General features: G+C 37.2%; 1 protein-coding gene and 1 long non-coding RNA gene across 3 annotated transcripts in view; one reads left to right on the top strand and one right to left on the bottom strand.

The window, feature by feature from the left end:
• The window catches only part of SH3RF2 (SH3 domain containing ring finger 2), a 118,857-nt gene that overhangs the window by 93,005 nt on the left and 11,547 nt on the right, over positions 1 to 14,305 (bottom strand). The window lies entirely within an intron of this gene.
• Positions 4,899 to 12,395, top strand: LOC139160904 (uncharacterized). Its single transcript, XR_011558033.1, has 2 exons — positions 4,899 to 5,202; positions 10,735 to 12,395. It is a non-coding gene; the product is annotated as an uncharacterized lncRNA (long non-coding RNA).

Raw genomic sequence — 14,305 nt, 5'->3', positions numbered from 1 at the left:
CTACCATTATATTACGAGAATTCAAGTCAGTCACAGATTCTTTAACACTGCTTTTTCTCCCCCTTAAGGAAAACTTCAGACTCGTCCCCAAGGAACAGCTGAAAATAAAATCTACTTCCTGCATATGTATCTCCCTGTGGTGCCCCAGCTATTTTTAATATTTTATCACTTTCAATATGCATTGAAAATGGTAGACTTATCCATTCTACTAACAGATGTTCTATGGATTCCTTTCAGAGATACTTGATTACTATTTTCATGTTTGAGAGGTAGGGCAAGTATACCAAGACTGATAGCACTAAGATTTATATACCGCTTCATAGTGCTTTACAGCCTTCACCAAGTGGTTTATAGAGTCAGCATCTTGTCCCCAACAATCTGGCTCCTCATTTTTATCAACCTTGGAAGGATGGAAGGCTGAGTCCACCTTAACAGGTGAGAATTAAACTGCTGGCAGAAGTTATTAGCCTGTAATACTGCATTCTATCCACTATGGCTCTGATGCCTTCTGTGTTAAACAAATTTACTTCATGCTAATCATCTCTTTTGGAATGTCATGTCCCCTTATTCCCTAGGTACAAGGGCCAACAGTGTTTAAATTCAGTATGCCTTAAGAATGCCATGTTCAATATATTTGCCTAGAGGAAATATTGCACATGTTTGTAGAACAAGACTGGCAGGATTAATCTAATGCAAATTCTGTAATATTAAGTTTAATCCACACAAGACAGTAACAGAATCACCTACTCTGACTCAGTACAACATGTGAACCTGGCCATTTGAGATTTCTAAATGTGAGTTTTGTCTTACTGTAATGTTTGAAGATCACTGTAGATTGCTGAACATGTGATGTATAAAGCAGTGTATGGTTTACAAACTTGGATGCATTTGTACAAAATATTAGACCAGGCTAAAATGGATTATATTTTTAAGGTTCAGTATGTTATGGAAATCCAGTCCCAAGTTTAGCAGGTTGTGTGAATTTTATTTATTTGTTTGCAAAATTTATCGGCTGTCCATCTTACCATAGGGTAATTCTGTGGGCCAATATATCAAATCATGATAGTTTAGGATTGCCTAATCTTGACAATGAACTGAATAAAGGAGAAAGGACATGAAATCCAGTGCTACAGTATTGGGATGGAAAAATGCTGGGTTTGAAGACTGGGGCAGAATTGAACTCTCCCACAAATATCAAGTCCATTGTTTGAAAATTCACATTCTTCATATAGATTTTTAAAGCCCTAACTGCTGGTCTAAGGCCTGACTATCTAGAGGATTGCCTTCCTGTATTGAAGTAGCAGAAGAGACTCTTATGAAAGGCTCTCAGTAGTGGGTTCTGAAACCTGTTGCTACCAGTTTGTGTGCTTATGCTCATGCTCAATGCTTCTCCGTCCTGGGTGGGTGGCTGGAGTCTTCCACTGCCGCCGTTACTGGTTCACAGAACCAGGCTGAACCAGGAGCAACCCATCGCCGAGGGTCCTCTATTGCCAGAAACTCAGATGTTTGGTACGTAGAACAGGGCCTTCTCCTATGTATCTCTCAGATAATCAAGTCCTCTCTTCTCCTGGGAAATTGCCCCATTATTTAGGGAAAGGGCAAAAATCCATCTTTGTTATCAAAAAATTTAACTGTTAATGCTATCTATTATATTTTGAGCTTGTTTCAGTTGTTCTGAGAGAAGTTCTTGTGTAATTAAATGAGATCACCCACTAACCCCTACAAATTACGTTTTTATTCTGGGCTTTTATTTATTTAGTTTCCTTTCCCTGTATATTTAGGTTGATATCCTGTTCATAAAGCCCTTATGTATTAATCACTTATAATGATTAATGCATCAGAAGTAGGGGAGGGGGGCAAAGATGATTCAATATTGTACATTCTTCTCAGGTCCCACATCTCATCAATTTAATATTAAATGACCAATATCCTTCACAACATCATGGATCGATGAAGTGATGGATCTGAATGATTCCTTTTCATCCACTTTCTTGCTGATATGGCATGTATTTATGTTTTTACGCACAATGTGGTAATGCATAGATACATTTGCATGAATATGCTTGCGACCAGCTGATTTAGAACATAAGTATGTCCTGTTGTTGACATTTGTAATTCTCAAAGGATGTGGAACTCCTTTGCCTTTGGGGAATTACATGCAACAGTATCAAGCTATTATATTAGGGCAATTTGTAAGGAATGAATAGAATAGAGCTGGAAGAGACCTTGGAGGTCTTCTAGTCCACCCCCCTGCTCAAGCAGGAGAACCTATACCGTTTCAGACAAGTGACTGTCTAATATCTTCTTAAAAACTTCCAGTGATTTCTGAGGGCAAGCTGTTCCACTGGTTAATTGTCCTTACTGTTGGGAGGTTTCTTCTTAATTCCCGGTTGTTTCTCTCTTTCATCAGTTTCCAAACATTATTTTTTGTCCTTCCCTCTGGTACTTTGAAGAATAATTTGACTGTCTCTTCTTTGTAGCAGTCTCTCAAATACTATCATGTCATCTCTAATTTTTCTTTTCTTTAGCCAGACCCAGAACCTGCAGCCATTCTTCATATGCTTTAGTCTTCAGGCCTTTGATCATATTAGTTGCTCCTCTTTGAACTTTTCACAAAGTCTCTTTGTGTATCTTTTTGTAGTATGGTGACCAAAGTTGGTTGCAGGACTACAGGTGTAGTCTTACTAGGGTTTTATATGAATGAAGCAGAATTTTTCTTTTTTTAAAAAGATAACATAAAAAGGCATGGATGACGAGTCCAACACCCAGTGATATTTTCTGAGTTTCCACAGGATGCCTCCTTAAAATCAACCCCACCCCCCATGAAACAAAATATAAAATAATGTTAATGATGGGGCTGCTGGAAAGAGCTATTTGGGAAAGTATGGTAAATGTAAAGCAAAGAAACTGAACATAGGCAAGTTGCAAAAGCCACAATGAGGTCACACATGGTATGACATCCCACTAATGATGCAAATGTTGTAATTTTGTCAGTTCTGTCATGATAGGCTAGGTGTGACATCATTACCCCTTGCTCAACTTGGTACATTCCTGGGGAGTGCTGAACTGAAGTCTTTCTGGTAGAAGCTCACTTTTCTTGTTATTCTCTAAAAGTCAGTATTGATTATTTGTACACAAATGCCTCTGCCAGAGTAACCACACAAAAATGTGTCAGTGGGTCAGGTAATTAATTGTAGAAGGTTCACTTAATTAAGGGTTTATGCTTAATCCCACTCCCATTATCAGTGCCACATCGGGTAACATTGATCTTTTTAAAAATCTCATCGTCATTATGTGCCTTACAAATGCTTTTCCTTTCTACATGTATTTGATCAAAAAACCAGACAAATCCAAAAAGATATAAAGAAGAGATACAGGGACACTATTGTGTAACTTTTCCATTCGTAATGAAGTTACATAATTGCACTGACATAGCTACACAATTCTGCTGCCTTGGTGCTAACATCGTGGGAAAGAAAAATGTTGCTGGAGAAAGGGGTGGCAGGTTTTAAAATTAACATCACTAACCACATACATCCCTGGTCAATAGCCACCAGCTGTAAAATACTTGCTTAAAAAGTACAGAATAAAGATAGGACAATGTAATTACCAGATCTGGAGAATATAAACGTTTGAATGCTGCATTTAACCAAAATGAATCATATGCTATGCCACTGTCATAGCTGAAGTAACTTTGGGTGGCCTCCTCATGAAAAGTTATGTTCCCCTTCGCTGGAAGTTTTCTAAACTGGAAATCTTTTACCTGAAATGCTTTATTGCAGGGACGAGCAATTAATTTTCCCAAGGGGCCACATGAGAAACTGAGACTATTGGGGAGGGCCAAACCAAAAGGGTATGAAGGCATAGGCATGCCTGCATGGAGATATGTAAATTAAAAAAAAATAAGGGACACCTTCAAAATTTATTTATTTATTATTTATTTATTATTTAGATTTGTATGCCGCCCCTCTCCGCGAACTCGGGGTGGCTCACAACAAAAATATAAACAATCGTACAAATCCAAATAGATTTAATAAATTTAAGTATTTAAAATAGTTTTAAAAAGAACCCCACTATATGTATGTCCTGTAGCCTATACAGTGCTCTCTAAAGTGCCTTTGGAAGCTCTTACTAAATAGTAATATACTTTAACATTGGAGACCTGCTGTATCTGTATAGCATGAGTGTGGTAAAGACAGAATGTCAATTTGAAAACCAAGAAATATCACTATATGCTAGAAGGCAGATAAGTGTCAACTATAAGGAAGAAATTAAATTAACTACCAATGGAAATGAAAAGCATTTTTGTCCCCACCCCCTTCTTGATCCTACTTTAGCCCTCCCTAATTTCTTAAATGCAACTTCTTGAATGCCAGTTATTGAATATATCATTTGCACATCTATGAACTGTCTGATTTGGCACTGCAACCAAACAAAAAAGACACAGACTTCAACGAATAGCTGAAACTGCAGAAAAAAACAAATACTGCCAGCCTGCCTTCCATTGACGACCTGTAAACTGCACAAGCCAGGAAGAGGGCTGTGAAAATATCTTCAGATCCCTCACATCCTGGACACAAACTGTTTCAACTTTTTCAACCTCAAGACAACGCTATAATGGATAAATTAACATATGAACTAAAAAATAAAGACAATTCAGACTATTATAAACGCTGGGATAGATTCTACTGCTGGATGAAAAAATGGAAAAGTTCAAAATAGACAGTTAAAATACACGACCTAATGTTTAAGGAGAAAGAAATAGAAGTTCAAATATGGGGGGAGGGGGGAGAAAAAAAGGGAGAAAGAAGGAAAGACCTATTTGAAAGGATGTATAGAAATTGTAAATGAATGGTTAATATTAGCTACATAAGTATGAATAAGTATTAATGTATATCATGAGAAATGTAAACTGACTTGTCACGTCTACTGTTTTAAAATGTTTTCTGTTTGTTATATGTATTTGTAAATATATATATTTTAAAGACAACGGTATAGGACAGTGATGCCGATTTTTTTTTTCCTTGGGTGCCAAAAGAGAATGTCCATGCGCTAACCTGCATGTGGGAGTGCCCGCACCAATAATGCAATGCCTGGGGTGGGTGAAAATAACCTACCCCAGAGACCCTCTGGAGCAACGGTCACCAAACTACGGCCCATGGGCCGCATGTGGCCCGCTGAGACCATTTATCCGGCCCGCAGGTGAGTGACACAACACAGTGTTCCATCTAATTTTCTATGAATAAAATGCGGTATTTGGTTAGTAACTAATATCAATCATCAAAGAAGTTGCAAAAGTTTTTTTTTCTAATTTTGTCATCCAGTTATATTCATTTTCTTTTAATTAAATTCCCTCCTTAACGTTCCTTTAAAAGGTACACCAATTATATTTCTAACTTATTAACCATTATGCCAAAGTGCTTCCTTCTTTCTTTAAACATTTTTCTATAAGCCAAGAAAACCTACAATCAGATGTTAATGAAAGAAAATTAAAAACAAAACATAAACATATATGAATTTCAGACTTCTTCCTCCCCCCTAAATAGTACATTCCCGTTTTGTTTTTTAATTTAAAATAAGGTATGTGCAGTGTGCATAGGGATTTGTTCATAGGTTTTTTTTATAGTCCGGCCCTACAACAGTCTGAAGGACAGTGAACTGGCCCCCTGTGTAAAAAGTTTGGGGACCCCTGCTCTGGAGGATGGAAACCACCTGTTTCCCAAATTCTGGTGGCCCCAGTAGGCTTGTGTTTCGCCCTCCCCAGGCTCCAAAGGTTTTCCTGGAGCTGGGGAGAGTAAAAAGTCCCTCCCCCATCCCCCCGGATGCTCTCTCAAATCCAAAAACACCCCCCCAGAGCCTTTGTGCAAGACAAAAATCAGCTGACTGGCACATGCATGTTGGGAGGCAACGGCTTGCATGCCATGGGTTCACCATCACTGCTATAGGACATTGTACACCAAAATTAGACACAAGGACAGTCCCACCCACCCCAATGCTATCACTCTATTAAACCACCAATTCCCACAAAACTATCAAAATACCTAGTAGGTTATATTACTATTATCCTTCTCATTTTTCCTATTACCTATTTCCTTATCCATTTTTGAATATAACTTGTTGCCTCTAGTCTAGCCACAGTGGCACAGTGGTTAGAATGCAGTACTGCAGGCTACTTCTGCTGCCTGCTGGCTGCCTGCAATTTGACAGTTCGAATCTTACCAGGCTCAAAGTTGACTCATCCTTCCATCCTTCTGAGGTCGATAAAATGAAGACCCAGATTGTTGGAGGGCAATATGCTGACTCTGTAAACCGCTTAGAGAGAACTGTGAAGCAGTTTATGTCTAAGTGCTATTGCTATCTTACAATTTATACTGTTTTATTTAATACCCTAGTATGATTTAGGTTGATTGCTTATTTAGTATCCCATGACTATCACTGAGTGTTGCATCTTATGATTTATGATTAATGTATTTTATGATTGTGATCATGATTTATCACTTGTTGCTTGTTTATACAGTGAGAACTTATGCACCAATCACACTTGGCCAATAAAGAATTCTATTCAGTTCTATTAAAAATTCTTCCCTCAATAACAAATTCAAATGTTAGGTAGAAGATGATTACTTTCTTGACAGTCATTACTAAGCGGTGTGATTAACTCAATAAATTCATATGATACTCCTCTTCCATTTATGATTATTACTTTGCCTGACTCATTACCTTGGTAACCAGTTGAGCATTTTCATGTTTTGCAAATCAACCACTTTATTTTGCTCATTAGGAAAAGCTGTTTCTGAGAGGATTTTATTCTGCAGTTGACTATGCCAACACCCCAATTCTCAGGAATGGTCATGGGGCTTGGGGAATTGTACACATGTGAAGAATTGCCACTTTGAGAAGGAGTCCATGTACCCAAAACAAAAATGTGTGTGTAGAATGAATCAGGAAGCATGACGGGGCTTAGAAATAAGTTTTTTCTTTGTGGATAGAATGATTGGAGTACATGTGCTGGTTGGTTAAAGATATAGTGCACTTGCATATGTATGTAATACATATACGTGTTACATGCATTGCATATGTAGAATTTTCTCCCAGTAAAACATCATGTTTAGTTCCATAGCAACCAGCAGACTCTTAAGAGTTTGCCTTTTGAACAATGTGAATGTACAGCAATTAAATTTAAATCAGATGACTCTTTAAAAAAAAAAAGAATTTCAAAGCATGAGAGAAGACCTCTTTATAACAACATGAATCTAAGAATTCTGGCACTTGTCAATTTAGAATAAGGCTGGAGTTTGTGCTTGTGTTATTTAGAGTTGAATTATGGTTTCTACATCGTCCTGCCATAAGAGGAATCACCCAACACCACTCCAGCTTCTGCCTTTGGCTGTACAATAAATATGATAGATAAATGATATATAGTGCAGTTCGCTATGTTATCTTAGTCAAGGGTTTTCACATTTGCCAAACGTCCCTACTGCACTAAATTCCTTTCTAATCGCAGTAAGCAGTGACAACTCCACTAAGCAGATAGCCGCGAAAATAACTTGCATAGCAACTCTGTGCAAATCAGTCAAGCTAATACTCAACCCAAGGCAAATATTTGCTGAACTAAATGGGCCATTCTTGTCATGCAGGTAAATTCTGCAATAGTAGAAATGGTCATTTGGTATGTCCTTTCATTCTTCTGCAACCCAGAATAATAAAAACAAAGAAGTTAATGATGGTGGAAATAATTTTGTCCAGAGGTTCTGCTTAATAAAAATTAAAATGAAGCCAAAGATGAAGGAGACACCCTTCCTGGATTCCTTGTTATAACACTGTTCAAATAACCTATAAATATTTTTATTTATTTATTTATATTTATTTTGTCAAAACATGTACAAGATAGTAAGTATTGGTATAAACATAAAAAAAGCAAAGTAAGTAGGGGTAAATTTGGACAACGGGACAATGAGACAGGGATGGTAGGCACAATGGTGTGCTTATGCATGCCCCTTACAGACCTCTTAGGAATGGGGTGAGGTTGACTGCAGACAGCCTAAGATTAAAGTTTTTTTGTGGTTTGGGGAAGAAACCACAGTCAGGTAATGCATTCCAGGCATTGATCATTCTGTTGCTGAAGTCATATTTTCTGCACTCAGGTTTTGAGCAGTTTATATTATGTTTGAATCTATTGTGTGCTCATGTAGTATGGCATGAACTGGGTTTTAGAACAGGGTCATATAGGTTTGGCCCTTCTATTGATTTCTGAAGATTCATAAGCCAATATAAATCTAGGCTGTATTTGAGTAGCATTTTTTGTTATGATAAAAACTGACTTTCAAAAAATAATCATTTGGAGTATCTGTTACTCAATGAAAATACATTTATTTGCATAGAAAGAACCCCAGGTCTCTCAAGATGACCTTGTCCCATCCGAAACCCTAGTGAATTTTTGCCAGGAGACTGACACTAGATAATCCAATTGTAGACTTGGTACAAAGCAACTTCTAATTTTCCTTTGAAGATTTCATCAGATATTATGCTTAACATGAAAAGGTAGGAAAGGAGAACATGTATAATATTGCTTCATATCCCACTCTTATACATGTCAGACTGATTGCAGAAAACAATTACTGGTTCCTATAACTCAAACAGAAAAGGGAAAAAGAGAATAATTTAGAAGGCAACATTATTCATACTAGAGATAATATATTTATTTTACTCTTTTCCCAGCTGCTTTCTTGCACCTTCTTATGACACGGCAAAAGCAATAGATAATCATGCTAGTAGTTTCTTTCAGGATGTTCTATGTTATCCTTGGCTTACTGAGAATACTAAAGGATTTTGGTACAGAAATGGCCAACTGATGGCAGCTTTCAAGTGATTACAATGAAGGATGAGAACATATAGGCAGCAATATTCTCCGGAAAAAAATGGATAGTGAGGAAGAGATCCCTAGCAGGTTTCACAAAAGCAGAATTAGGATTTGGATGGAAGATGGATGTGTCGTTACTTCAGTGATAGCTAGCTTGCTTATAGGAGTAGCATAATTAGATTCTTAGATGACTCATATTATGTCTAGGCAATATTGCTTAGGAGGAAGTTAGGATTTCTGGAATATTACTTTGATGAGAGATGGGGTGGATCTCTGAAACTTCCTGGAATAGCACCTTCATACATACTTTTTGTACTGATGGAATACTTTCTGATGCCCAAATTGTATTTTGTAATTCTGTGCTCAGGCATGTCTGGGCTTCCCACAAATTTCTGCAGAATTCACCCGTCATCCTGACTATGGAACTAGGACAAATGAAAACAGATAGTCCTCGACTTGCGACCACAATTGACCCCAAAATTTAGATGGTTTAGCAAAATTGCTGTTAAGTGAATTTTGCCCCATTTAAAGACCTTTCTTGACACAGTTGCTGAATGAATCACTGCAGTTGATAAATTAGTAACACGGTTGTTAATTAAATCTGGCTTCCCCATTGACTTTGCTGGTCAGAAGGTCATCAAAGGTGATCACAAGATGCAAGGACATTGCAACCATCATAAATGCAAGTCAGTTGCCAAACGTCTGAATTTTGATCACCTGACATGGGGATGCTGCAACAGTAAGTCACTTTTTTCAGCACTATTGTAACTTTGAATAGCCACTAAATGAACTGTTGGAAGTTGAGGACTACCTGTACTATATTGCTAACCTTACCTTGGTTACAATCAGAATTCAAAGCTTCCAGCATTAAGGGAAAAACTATTTAGCATTCAGGATGGTGACACTTATTCAGTGGCCAACATGTCCCAACTTTTACAGCATTATTAACCTAATTTAAGTCTAGATTTTCAATCACTGTAATTTTTCAGGGTTTAGCTTCTAACTACATTAACCTTTAAATTTTTCACCGCAGAATTGACAAATCTTTGACAATTAAAAAAGAATATAGGTTTGTATAAAAGAAATCTTAATCTCCATGAACAGAAGCAAATTTAAAATAATTACCCAATCATGGTTGGGAAGATATGTTTCTTCATCTCTGAGTTCATGTGGAGGATTGAAAGCAAAATTTTTAAAATTATGCTCTAAGCCCTTTATTCAGTTATGGCCAGATAAATAGTGTGGTCTATGAGTTACTTGAATGAAAAAGGGAATCTTTATGAAAGTTATCTTTTTACAAGGGGGTGGGGTGAGGACTGGTGATGGCCCTGGTTTTTGTAGGTGCCTAATTTCTTCTTGGTCTTGCAACTGAACGGCACAACACTGCCCATTTATTAAAGGAACACTATTTAGAAGCAGTTGCAGACCTATGATGTGGGATAATGATCAGAGCATAAAATATCCCAGGAACCTTTCTGAAAACATTCGAACAGGATTGTGGGATGCGTTTCTATGGGAGGAAAATCCAATCACCTTTTTCTCTCATATCTCAGCACCATCAACTTCACTTCTTCTGTCGCTTCATGTGTATGATTAATAGCACTAAATCATATATGCATGAAGCAACACGAAAAACGAAGTTGATGGTGGTGAGATTTTGTAGACAGGCTTGTGTTATTATACCTAGTCTGTAGATAACAGATGGTTTATCAGAGAATCAATGAGTTATTTATCAGGCTTCATTGCTATTGCAGACCTATAACCATTTTCTTTAGATTAATACTCTCTCTGAACAGTATTAGCTACTACTGTGTTTGAAATCAGCATATTCATCATATCTGTATCTAATGTTGTTTTCTCTTTCCTGGTGGAAGGATGAAAATTGAGAAGACAAAAGTCAGAAGAATCAATGTTCTAATGTAAGAAGACAGCGCAATGTAACACAGAGAAAACGTGAGGGGCGGGGAAATTTGATTTGAGAAAGTGCCTGAGAAGAGCACTGAGAAAGTTCCAGAAAGTTCCAGAACATGTTCCCAAAGTTCAAGAATTTTGATTCTAAATATTTCGAAGATTATGATCTTTCCAATTGCAATAAGAGGAATGAAAGAAACATTAAAGAACCTCAATGAATGAATCCATAGAACTGGAACGCATCCCTTGTCATGAATTTCAACTTCTGCTCAGGGCAGGAAATACAGATGAAAACACCTATTAACAGTTTACTGTCCAGCCTCTGTTTGACTAATCTCTTGAAGGAAAGGCCTCACCCACCCTTGTTCTAAATTCCTCTGCTGAACTGCTTGTACTGTTAGAATGTTTTTACTAATGTAAGACTGGTAGTGTCAGTCCTGCTATTTAAGTCCATTATTCTGCACCTGTATCAGTAGTGGGATCTAAAACTACCGTTTTGCGTGTTTGATGCTACTGCACATGTGCAGAAGCTTCTGTGCATATGCAGAAGCATCCCAGGTGGGTAGGCCGAACCTCTCACTGCCTGCACTACCAGTCCTAAGAACTGGTCTGAACCGCTGACCTGTATCCAGGAGTAGAAGACAACAGTTTATTTTCTACGATATGACATCCTCTCAAGTATTTGAGAAGTGCCTTGCTCTTGTCCTTGTTTTCTCATGCATTCAACCTCCCCTAGATTTAATATCTGGTCCCTAATCATCATCATGACCTTGGATTTGTTCTCACATTTCCTGAAAATAGCTGGATTTTCTCTTCACAAGATTAATTGAAAGAGAACAGGATAAGATTATAGAAATCTCAGCAACTGGATTGTCTCCACTTTAGAATTCAATTTATCTCTCAGTTCATAAGGCGATGTTCAATTTATCTCCCAATTCATAACTTGCTTCAATTTAGTAAAGACATAATTCCCTTAATTGACAAAGGAGGAATGTTTAGATGGTTAGAATGTGGATCTCTCTGAGGCTCACTTCTTTCTTGAAGTTGGTATCCAGTACTGGACACCATCCTCAAGGTGGATTCAGACTAGTATAGAATAAAGGGAAATTTCGATTTTTCAGCAATGGTACTTGCCTGATGGAATTGCCTCCTTCCTCACAGTTCAATTCCTAAAGACCTTTAGAAATCCCTTTAAAACTATGGAAGAATGAATGCTAAAAGTGATGGAGCTGGCAACGATGGCAATGCTCACTGTTTTAATTAAACATTAATTAAATCAATCTAGTTTTGTTTCTACTTGGAAACAATTTCTGGACTTTGTGCTAAAAAAAGAGAGAGAAACTTTGATTTGTATTTTATCTCATAATAAAATCAAATAGATAAATTAGATATGCTTTAAAACTGAGCTGTTCAAGAAGGGAATTTATTTAAGATCTGTCATCAAAACATATCCTTTTTGTTATAATATTCTAAATTATGATAAAGTTTGAGAGTTTGAAAGATTCATTATTTCTATATTGCTGTTGCCTTTGTCTTGTTCTACTGTATACCACCATGAGTCCATTTGGAACCTGGCAGGATGCATAAGCAAGTAAATGACAAATAAAAAGTAAATCTGTCAAAATGATTTTGAATGTTATTGTTATCTTTCAGATAACTGCCCATTCTACTCAATGGTCTACAACTGGCAACTTCAAACCTCAGCCAAGAAATGCTCTGTCTTACACATTGGCAAAAAGAATCAGAACACAAAATACAAACTTGGTGGAAATGAACTTGTAGACCACCCTCACTCTGTCAAAGATTTTGGAGTAGTCTTATCCAATGACCTAAGTGCCAGAGCCCACTGTAACAACATTGCCAAAAAAGCATTAAGAGTTTTTAATCTAATCTTACGTAGCTTCTTCTCCAAAAACATTGAACTGCTAAACAGAGCTTACAAAACTTTTGTCAGACCAATTCTAGAATACAGTTCACCTATATGGAACCTTCATTGCATATCAGACATAAATACAATCGAGTCCAGAAATATTTCACAAGAGTCCTTCACTCCTCCTCTCGCAACAAAACACCTTATTGATCAGATTTGAAATACTGTGATTAGACAATTTATAACTACATTTCCTCCAATCTGGTCTAACAGTAGTTCATAAAATCATATACCAAAATATCCTTCCTGTTAGTGACTACTGCACCTTCAACTGTAACAACATACAAGCATGTAATAGATTCAAACTTAACATAAACCGCTCCAAACTAGATTGCAGAAAATATAACTTCAGCAATAGAGTGATCAACACCTGGAACGCATTACCTGATTCTGTGATTTCTTCCCCAAACACCAAAATCTTAAACTTCAGATCGTCTACAGTTGACCTCTCCCCTTTTCTAAGAGGTTTCTAAAGAGCGTGCCTGTTCTACTGTCCTATTGTCTTCTTTTCTCATTATTTACTACTTATGTTATGCTTCAAACTACAATCCTATACTTGTTTGACTGACTAACTAACTAACTAACTAACTAACTAACTAACTAACTAACTAACTAACTAACTAAATCTGTCTTTTAATAAATTCAAATAAAGTCCTATTAAGTATTTCTACCATGTCCATCACTTTTGGAAATAAATTGCCTCCACTCAAAGGGCCTTAACAAACATTTTCTCCATGGCTGAAATTTCAATTTCCCATTTAATAGATTTAGAGGCTTTGAAATTGTTGACCTAGGTATTTACACTTGCTGCCCTTTTTTCCAATTTCACACTCTTACCTCATGTTATTGTCATATACAGTTATGGTGCTGCGGAATCTAAGTGCTCTGAGCTCATGGAAGTGGGTCAAGAGGCAGGGCAAAGTCATTGAATAGAGAATCTACTTAACCACAAGATATGACATCATCTTCTTTACATACAGGATGCCTACTGATATAAGCTGGGCCCCTACATGCGACTAAAGAAATAGAAGCTAATTTTTTTAAAAAAGTGAGGCAGCAATACCAAATTTGGGGGGGAATGGGTTGTGGACATTTACTGCAGCTAGAATGAAAACAAACTCTCAACCATTACATTCATTGCTATTTTTGATCCAGAAATAATATATAAATGTTAGCATATATCTTGTCACTCCTAATTTCTTACGCAAACCCATCATCTAAATTTTCAGTTTTCAGTAAACTTTAGAAGTCAAAATGAAAAGTGCCTCCTCTAATCTTAATTGGAAGAAAACACTCAACAACAACAACAACAACAACAACAACAACAATAATAATAATAATAATCCACAGCTCACATTAGAGAAACATCTTTCAGCTGTGGCGAGGGGGGCGTTTGCCCAGGTTCGCCTGGTGCACCAGTTGCGGCCCTATCTGGACCGGGACTCACTGCTCACAGTTACTCATGCCCTCATCACCTCGAGGTTTGACTACTGTAATGCTCTCTACATGGGGCTACCTTTGAAAAGTGTTCGGAAACTTCAGATCGTGCAGAATGCAGCTGCGAGAGCAATCATGGGCTTTCCAAGATATGCCCATGTCACACC

Source organism: Erythrolamprus reginae, chromosome 2 (genome assembly GCF_031021105.1).
Source record: "Erythrolamprus reginae isolate rEryReg1 chromosome 2, rEryReg1.hap1, whole genome shotgun sequence".
Classification (NCBI taxonomy): Eukaryota; Metazoa; Chordata; class Lepidosauria; order Squamata; family Dipsadidae; genus Erythrolamprus; species Erythrolamprus reginae.
Note: the sequence above shows the minus strand (reverse complement) of the source record. Positions and strands in the feature narration are given on the sequence as shown.